This window comes from Helianthus annuus, chromosome 10, assembly GCF_002127325.2.
Source record: "Helianthus annuus cultivar XRQ/B chromosome 10, HanXRQr2.0-SUNRISE, whole genome shotgun sequence".
NCBI lineage: Eukaryota > Viridiplantae > Streptophyta > Magnoliopsida > Asterales > Asteraceae > Helianthus > Helianthus annuus.
Genome location: NC_035442.2, coordinates 171413513 through 171423809, shown reverse-complemented (window position 1 = coordinate 171423809; position 10297 = coordinate 171413513). Strand labels below are relative to the sequence as shown.

At 32.1% G+C, this 10297-nt stretch overlaps 1 long non-coding RNA gene across 2 annotated transcripts; it reads right to left on the bottom strand.

Annotated features, from left to right (window-relative positions):
- Nucleotides 1–1552: 1552 nt before the first annotated feature.
- LOC118483227 lies at nucleotides 1553–9297 on the bottom strand. 2 transcript variants are annotated; one of them, XR_004869936.1, is made up of 5 exons: nucleotides 9173–9297; nucleotides 8581–8634; nucleotides 7963–8071; nucleotides 2278–2331; nucleotides 1553–1768 (listed from the first exon to the last, which is right to left on the bottom strand). It is a non-coding gene; the product is annotated as an uncharacterized LOC118483227 (long non-coding RNA). The 2 variants fall into 2 exon arrangements; XR_004869937.1 differs by lacking the exon at nucleotides 7963–8071.
- Nucleotides 9298–10297: the final 1000 nt, after the last annotated feature.

Sequence of the window (10297 nt, the reverse complement as noted above, 5' to 3'; positions counted from 1 at the left end):
TCAAACCTTTTGAATCTAGGTCCCTGTGGTTTCAATTTTGTTGCCATTTTCATCCAAAATCAAAATTTGGTCAGTTTTTTAGTTAACATCCAGTTTTTTTTTTTTTGTCTTTTTTCTCCCTTTTAATGAATGACAAAATAGTATTTTAATGTTTTATTATAACATATTAAAAAATCTGACCATTTTGCCCTTCATTAAAGGGGAGGGGAACTAGATGTTAATTGAAAAATCTGACCAGATTTTGCTTTTGGATGAAAATGTCAACAAAATTGAAACCACATGGACCCAGATTCAAAAGGTTTGAGTTTTAAACTAAAGTGACAAAAGTAACCAAACCTTAAGGACCATTTTAACAGTTTATTCTATTTTTAAAGTTGAGTTTGAAAAAAAGTTAGAGCATTCACATTTCAACCCCATCTTATCCTCTGTTTTAAAATTTAAGGGGAAAATAAAAAGAAAAAAAAAACATTAAAAACACATCTACATGTCATCCTTATATTTTTATGAGACAATCCTTCAAATTTATTTCTTAGTATTCATCCTTAAATTTATATAAGAAATGAACCAATCCTTCAAATTTGTTTCTCACTATTCATCTCTATATCTTTTTTAATATATTTTATTATTATTACATTGATGAATGTGATTGAAAGAAAGAGTAAAAATAATAAAACGAAGAACAAATAAATATTCTTTAATTAAATAAAGACAAATATGGAATATGGGTTGAAGATTTTTTTAAAATGAGAAACAAATTAAAAAAAAAATATTATTTTTAGTTAAATTATATGATTAAAAATATAAACTGAGATGTGAATACCCTTAAACTTTATTAATTGATTCTTCATGAACTCAACTGTTATACATGTCGTATAAAGGGAGAAAATATTAGGTTATATAAAATTTTATACGGGTCGTATAATATTATATGAGGTTTGGGTCGTATAACATTATATGGACCGTATAACATTTTATACATGTCGTATAATGGTATACGACCCGTATACATGGAGACCAAAAAAAACATTCGCTGTCATTTTTTTGTGCAACAATCAGTTATAAGGCCCGTATGACTCTATACGGGTTGTATACATATAGGGGTATGAAAATAAGATTTTAGGAATGTGGAAATTGTGGGAGCCATAAATATTCTTATGTTAATATAAAGTGAAATTTCTTTATTTAACATTTAAAACTAAACTGAGATAACAAAATTTAAAAAAAAAAATACTTATTGTTACTTTGGTACATAAAAGTTAAATGAAACGATTGATTTAAGAAATAGGAGAAAGAAAATTGATTTAATAGAGAAACCAGTAATTACCCGCGCGTTGCGGTGAGAGTTTAATTATCAGGATAGTACCGATATTCGGTATAGCAACCGAAAGAGATAACATAAAATCATTGGAAAAGGAGCATCGAAACATCTGGTATGTATAAAAAGCACTAACAAATGAATACTACAAGAAAAAAATATATATCTGTCACGCCCACTTTTTCACATTCGAAAATACAAATATTGACATACTATTTTTAACAAAAATTGGGCATGACCCGTTCGTACTATAAGCAATTCCCTGGTTTTTTTTTTTTTAACAATCATCCTTCAATACTAATTCAAAGACATGTTTCAAAAGACGTAAAAGTTGAAACAATTACATTATGAAAGTGTTTTGACCCATTTACAAAAGACGACTTTAACCGGAAGCGCATAGAGGGCGATGTAGTGTGTTCGGTCCAAGCTCGCATCATCAAGAGTGGGATTTACCTATCATACATAACACAAATATTCATTAGCATAAATTCTCAAAACAAATTTTAAGTCTTCCATATACTTATTCTTATTCGACCCATTAGTGAAATTTAACATTCATTTTCTCTTTTAACCAACGTCCTTATTATAATCATTCTTCCCATTCTAGCATAAATTCCTTTATGCTCTTTTACCCTTACACTTCGAAACATTCAACATGTAAGCTTTTCGACTCATCCATACATGATCAATAAATACCATACACTTTCTACACATTTCCGCCATTTTGACCCGTTTCTACTAGTTCTTACTTAAACATTACAATATCATACTTTCCAACATTTCGACCTGCTAGAAGCGGGTTAAAACACATACATTATCTTCGCATTTCCTATCCATTTCCAATTCTCAAGTTAACACAATTCTACCATGAACAATAATAATAATTCTACACTGGGACTCAAATATCAAGATTTGCATTCATAAATCTACATATAAAGAGAATGAAGTTCATATGAACTTACCTTTACTTTGCGACACTTGCGATCCGGATTGGCTCGTACCTTCTTCCTCCACTCCTACAAGTTACATATTCAACATTCTTTTAATCTCACGCTTTTTATTTCATATTTACATTTACCTAGTGAGTTACTAACTCATCATTTCTCCATTCCAATTCATTTTTCATCATATGCATATGAAATTACATAATAGACAATACTCAAGCATTTCATCAAACACATGGTTGCATAACGTTAATAAAGCATAATCTACAAGTATCATATGCACATCTTCACTAGTTCATATCAAGATCATCTAATTCATCAATTTTTCATACAACATTCATTCATAATCAAATTTCATCCAACAAATACTCATAGTAAGTAACTTCATACATGATTATGACACCAATTTGCACATAATTCATCTCTACACTACACAATTGCTCTAGCTTAAGTGGGTTTCCACTTTTAATCATCAATTCATCAAAATTTCAAGCATAAATCACGTTCTATGGTAAGATCCTAACTCAAAATTACCACAATCTTCATATGAACTCATGATTGGGTCAAAACCCACTTCCTACAAATCACCAAATCAGAAATTTCGACTTACCAATTGAAAGGAAAGCTTAGATTATCTCAATTCAGGCTCATGCGCAAGTAAATTCTTGATTATCTTCTTCAATTTTTGTCCATATCAGATTTCTAAGGGTTTCCCCTCTTTTCCTTTGCTTTGGGTCGTTCCACACAGCACAGATGTCTGTGTTTGTGTTTTTTTTTTTTATTAATTTACTTTCTAATTGTTCAAGTTTGGTCCCTCCACTTTATATGATTATTCATAATTAGATATCATTCATTCTTTTGTCAATATTTCACATATATTTCAACTAAATTATGTTTCTATTAATTATTTTGCATAGTTAAACTTTTGAGGTGTTACACCATTCTTTATCATTAAAGCATCACGATTAAAATATTATACTATGACATACGAAATTTGGGGTGTTACAAGTCTACCCCCCCCCCCCTTAAAGAAGGTTTCGTCCCCGAAACCTGAATACATACATTCTGACGAGTTTATCTGTATCCCTTCGTAATTACATACCTCGAACTTCGATAACATGCTTTCATTCGATCATCCTTCATGATGAATCGGTCATTACTACTCTAAACTTGTTTAATACATTTGTAATTCAATCTTGTATGAATCAAAGCGATCCTATTACATTATTTCATGATTATCATTCAATTGTTCAAGCTGATTTCTTAAAACTTATCTATCAGATTATTCATTCCCGCCTACCTCTAACATCTACTTAGGGGAATAATTATCATAATATTCATACTTGTTCATTTCTATTCATTCATAATAAATCACAAATCAAACATCATTCAATAGTTTCTAATTATTTAGTTTCTACATACTCCCCATCCTTCCAAGGCCAATATCAAGCAAAATTTCCATCATGTCATTTGCTTGATAGGTCTTTTCATACTTCTTTTGTAATACCTTCGTATAATCTTTACCCGGGACCAATATTTCTTCCACTGATGATCTATCATAACTGCATGGTTAACCACAACTTAATGTATACGTTTATACAAATCGTGTACATATTATCCTGCTCTAACCTCTTTACCATCTATCCCTAGGTTACAAGGGCCAACATAAGTCTTTAATCACGCTTTCAATATGATCGCGTAATCAATACTTACATTTGAGCAACTCATATTACACTCGAGGTGTCATACTCAGCTATATTCCATAGCCGTCATACATACGCCATTCCTTTTAGCAATTGTAATACTAAGGCAATTACCCAACATTGTACCTCAAAGGGTTAATTCTTATCAACCTAGGTTACGCTACATACGAGATTATAAGCTTATTACATATGCCATTCCATTTCACGTATGAGTTACATAAAACTTGGCACAACCATTCATTCGATAATTGAGATTACACTCTACCACGTAGGGTTGTTTTATAATACGAACCAAGAATCATGCGTATAAACTCTACCACATAGGGTTGTTTTATAATACGAACCAAGAATCATGCGTATAAAAACTTTAACTCTCGAACATTTCTTTAGAGGTTTATCTTCTAATAATTCCTCACATATGATAGGGAAATCGACAGAGGGTAAGATTTATTTAAATATCCATTCAAATATTCATCATATTTTACATTCCACTCGACCCCTCTTCATGTAACATTCCTCCTCTAACAGTTACGCATTCTTATATTTTCATTCTAGCTTCCTTCGACGTTAACCTTTCACATTTTCCATACAGTTCTTTCTAATTATTCTAAATTTGGCATACTAAGCATGTACCCCGCTTTCTTAACAGTTCCTCGCCTTTCTTTCCTTTCTATTACCCATTTTCCGATATGCGGGTCGACTCTTACCATCTTTCCATCATGACATTTCAAGATATCTAATAACATACTTTACAATAAACAAGAATTTAGAGCTGCCATTATTCCCTGTATCGATATGAATATTATAATTTATTTACTAGCATTATGAGTCATTTACTTCTGCCTTCCACGTTACTAACCATACTTGTTCCTTCCCTATGTCATTAGAAACAATAATGCTCACGATGAGCCTACTACTTGATTTCTCTATTATTAATATCATCATTCTTCCTAGTCACCCCCTCTTGTGACGTAAAAACTTTGGCTGTATGTGTGTGTGTGTATATATATATACATATACTTGCCTCAACATTTAGTGACTCTATTACTATTAGTTGCTTGTTAATCCATTCCTACAATATGGACTAATTCGCACATTTGTATTTCCTTATTGATTTTAGACATACTTATTATCATTTTACCATTTCTTACAAAAATCTCTATCCTCGTGAGCCCATTATTCATTTTAGTGTTCATAAGTCGATCATCACATGCTTAATACGCAACATGTTCGGAGCATACTTCTTTCATCATAATCTTATTACCTCAACATCTTTCTATGTATATATATAAGTACTTACACCATTACATGCTACCACATTTGTCATATGTTTTACTCTTACTCGTATATCCCGTTTAGGTCTACGACGATTAACTATCAACATACCCCTACTCATATTCCCACAACCAGCGGCAACATATCTCACATACGTTCACATACGCATCATATATATATATATATATATATATATATATATATATATGTGTGTGTGTGTGTGTGTGTGTATGTGTTCTTTTTGTCCTACATTTTGCTTGACCAACCAGGCTATCTGTGCCACTTACTTGTTATGTTTATACTTATCTTTAGTTAGGTGGAGAAAAAAACATCTCCTCAGTTGCTTTCATACTTTCCTTTCCACTTAACGACTCTACTTTCATCCATCTACAACCCTTTCTTAAGGCTCTATCCATGTTCCCCATAAATATCTTCCTTTAAAATTTTAATTCTACTAACATTAACTTTTTGTTTGGCAAAATTTTCATCCTTAGGACCATACTATACTCAAAATTCCATCATCCTTTCATGTTCAATATTTTCTAAGCTTAATCGTAGTTATCATTCTTACCTTTCATTACATTCTAGGACCATACCATCCTCTTCCGTAATCATTGTTTTTATTCCTTCCTGCCGTGTCATTTGTTATCGTTTGTATTTCCTTCGTCCGTCATCTACCTTAAGCATTTTCTACATTCATTACTTCATATACTTTCCATGTCATCTTAAGTTACATTGATGCATTCATAATCATATTTCAACAACTTTCATTCCATTTGTACATCATCATCAACATCGGTCACGATAGGCCACATCATGCATGCCTTTCGTTCATAGGGGAATAGAATCCCTCATCCTTCTTACTTACTTTCTCGCACCATCCGCTACTCGGAACATATTTTATTAACAATTTTCTTCGTTTTCATCTGCCATCTACTATATCATTCAAGATCATTATTAAAATTTATTCTTTGGTCATGTTTATTTCATTCTAGCATTTTAAATTTTTATACTTTCCTTTCTTTCATGCTAGGTGTTAATGGTCCTTTATGGCCACACCACATATCTCTCATTATAGGGTTGATAAACCCAACTAGAACTTCATTCACAACCTTCCAATCATATACGTTCTTACTTCGAAACATTTCGACATGACCCGGTTGACATTTAGAGGATCCTGATTATCATAGGTTGCATTTTCGGAAACTTAACGAAACTATTGGTTTTGCCTTAAGAAATATTTTACAACATAGTTTAAGAAATATGTTAATATGCCTAACATATTTTAATGACTTTCATTCTCTTACTTATTACACATTCGTTAATTTTATATACTTTTCACTTCGTTATATGTTACTTCATGCCATCATGCTTACGTCTTATTGACCTTTGTCCTTTTAATTATGGTTATCATGCTTTTATTTCATAATTCCGGGTGTTAATAGCCACTAAGTGACCATACCGCATTCCTTTCATCATCCTCAGTGTTAACGGCTACTTCGTGCCCACACCGCTTACCATTCATCATTCTCGGTGTTAACGGTCATTTCGTGACCACACCGCATACCATTCATTATTCTCGGTGTTAACGGTCATTTCGTGACCACACCGCATACCATTCATCATTCTCGGTGTTAACGGTCATTTTGTGACCACACCGCATACTATTTATTTATCATAGGGCATCATCTTCACCGTCATTATTGGTAATATCATTATCATCATCATTTACACTTACTGCGTCCGCCATCTACAACTACATACTTTATTAGATACTGTATCATTCATTTCTTTATCATTCATACATTATTTGCTTTCAATAGTTCATTTCCGTAGGTCATAAAACCATATTATCCTTCATTACGAACATTCTAGGCATGTTAATCGAAACATACATTCACTCTTACACTTACTTCTTCTTCATTCGTTCTTTAACTAATAGCCTTCATGTTAGTCAACTTATATTCATGGTTTTATTAACATTTAGGGGCTTTTTCTAAGTTTAACGAAGGTCCGGAACTGAATTGGAGGCCACGGAATAACAAACAAAACGAAACAAAAAAAATTGCCACTAGTTGGAGCTCTCGCGGGCCGCGAGGGAATACCCCCTTGTTTGTCGTGGACCGCGACCATGGTCGCGTGACGCGACGATGATACCAGGTGGGTGTCGCGCGACGCGACGCCCCATTTTTGACAGACTCTGTGTTTGTTTGTTGCTGCACTCTCCCAGCTTCAAATTTTTCCAAAAACCTAACTTTAAAACCTCATATCTTTAGTTCCACTAATCCGTTTTACTTGATTCTTTTTTTCCTACGTGTCCGTAATTTAAATGCGAACCCGTTTAACGTCGTTATTCGCCTTAAAACTCGGTTTATAAATAAGTAACCTATAAATCCCTTTTCATTTCTAACTATAAGCATAATCAAATTTACGATTTACTTACTTGCATAGCGCTTCGGAACGAATACACCTTCATACGAGCTTTCGGTTTGAGTTCAAGCATTTTAACTCTAATGCTTGAATCCCTCAAATCTCGGCTCTGATACCAACTTGTCACGCCCACTTTTTCACATTCGAAAATACAAATATTGACATACTATTTTTAACAAAAATTGGGCATGACCCGTTCGTACTATAAGCAATTCCCTGTTTTTTTTTTTAACAATCATCCTTCAATACTAATTCTAAGACATGTTTCAAAAGACGTAAAAGTTGAAACAATTACATTATGAAAGTGTTTTGACCCATTTACAAAAGACGACTTTAACCGGAAGCGCATAGAGGGCGATGTAGTGTGTTCGGTCCGAGCTCGCATCATCAAGGGTGGGATTTACCTATCATACATAACACATATATTCATTAGCATAAATTCTCAAAACAAATTTTAAGTCTTCCATATACTTATTCTTATTCGACCCATTAGTGAAATTTAACATTCATTTTCTCTTTTAACCAACATCCTTATTATAATCATTCTTCCCATTCTAGCATAAATTCCTTTATGCTCTTTTACCCTTACACTTCGAAACATTCAACATGTAAGCTTTTCGACTCATCCATACATGATCAATAAATACCATACACTTTCTACACATTTTCGCCATTTTGACCCGTTTCTACTAGTTCTTACTTAAACATTACAACATCATACTTTCCAACATTTCGACCTGCTAGAAGCGGGTTAAAACACATACATTATCTTCGCATTTCCTATCCATTTCCAATTCTCAAGTTAACACAATTCTACCATGAACAATAATAATAATTCTACACTAGGACTCAAATATCAAGATTTGCATTCATAAATCTACATATAAAGAGAATGAAGTTCATATGAACTTACCTTTACTTTGTGACACTTCCGATCCGGATTGGCTCGTACCTTCTTCCTTCACTCCTACAAGTTACATATTCAACATTCTTTTAATCTCACGCTTTTTATTTCATATTTACATTTACCTAGTGAGTTACTAACTCATCATTTCTCCATTCCAATTCATTTTTCATCATATGCATATGAAATTACATAATAGACAATACTCAAGCATTTCATCAAACACATGGTTGCATAACATTAATAAAGCATAATGTACAAGTATCATATGCACATCTTCACTAGTTCATATCAAGATCATCTAATTCATCAATTTTTCATACAACATTCATTCATAATCAAATTTCATCTAACAAATACTCATAGTAAGTAACTCCATACATGATTATGACACCAATTTGCACATAATTCATCTCTACACTACACAATTGCTCTAGCTTAAGTGGGTTTCCACTTTTAATCATCAATTCATCAAAGTTTCAAGCATAAATCACGTTCTGTGGTAAGATCGTAACTCAAAATTACCACAATCTTCATATGAACTCATGATTGGGTCAAAACCCACTTCCTACAAATCACCAAATCAGAAATTTCGACTTACCACTTGAAAGGAAAGCTTAGATTGTCTCAATTCAGGCTCATGCACAAGTAAATTCTTGATTATCTTCTTCAATTTTTGTCCATATCAGATTTCTAAGGGTTTCCCCCCTTTTCCTTTGCTTTGGGTCGTTCCACACAACACAGATGTCTGTGTTTGTGTTTTTTTTTTTATTAATTTACTTTCTAAATGTTCAAGTTTGGTCCCTCCACTTTATATGATTATTCATAATTAGATATCATTCATTCTTTTGTCAATATTTCACATATATTTCAACTAAGTTATGTCTCTATTAATTATTTTGCATAGTTAAACTTTTGAGGTGTTACACCATTCTTTATCATTAAAGCATCACGATTAAAATATTATACTATGATATACGAAATTTGGGGTGTTACAATATCGGTTATGATAATACCGATAGCAAAAACAATATTGTTCAGTTGGTTTGGCTTTGGTTCATCATGTTAGGGAGAAAAAAAAACTATAAAAGGCGAAATACATAACTCAATAAAAGTAAAAGTAGAGTGACTAAACATGTATATCATTAAAGTTAAAGTAAATGGACTAAAGATGTATATAAGCAAAGTTAACTAATTGAGAATAAATTTTATTAAATTGAGGGACTAAATATGTATATTAGGAAAACTAAAGTAGAACGACTAAACACGTAAATTATCAAATTTATGGGTTTAAGGAATAAAATTCTTGTGGCCAATCACAAGACGACACTCGGCTATGTCGGATTGGCCCACCGACATAGCCTTTCAAGTATCTATATAATAAAAGAAACCTATAGAGGGATACGTATCATTCAATGGAGTTATCTATTTTTCTGTTTTTCCACCTCTCTCACCTCCTTAATTATCTCCTACTTAACTATAAATACTTATTTCTTATAAACATTATTAATAAATGATAAAGACTAAGTGATTATTTCAATCATCTCCTTTTGACTTTTTAAACTCAAATAGTTGTTAATAAAAAATTATTTGAATGATTTGAATTGAATCTCTTACGTTTTTATGATGGGTTTATTCACATTATCTAAAGTTTCATTTGCATCAATTTCACTAAAAAAATTCACAATAATTACTTTAAAATGATGATGGATAATATGAATTATAT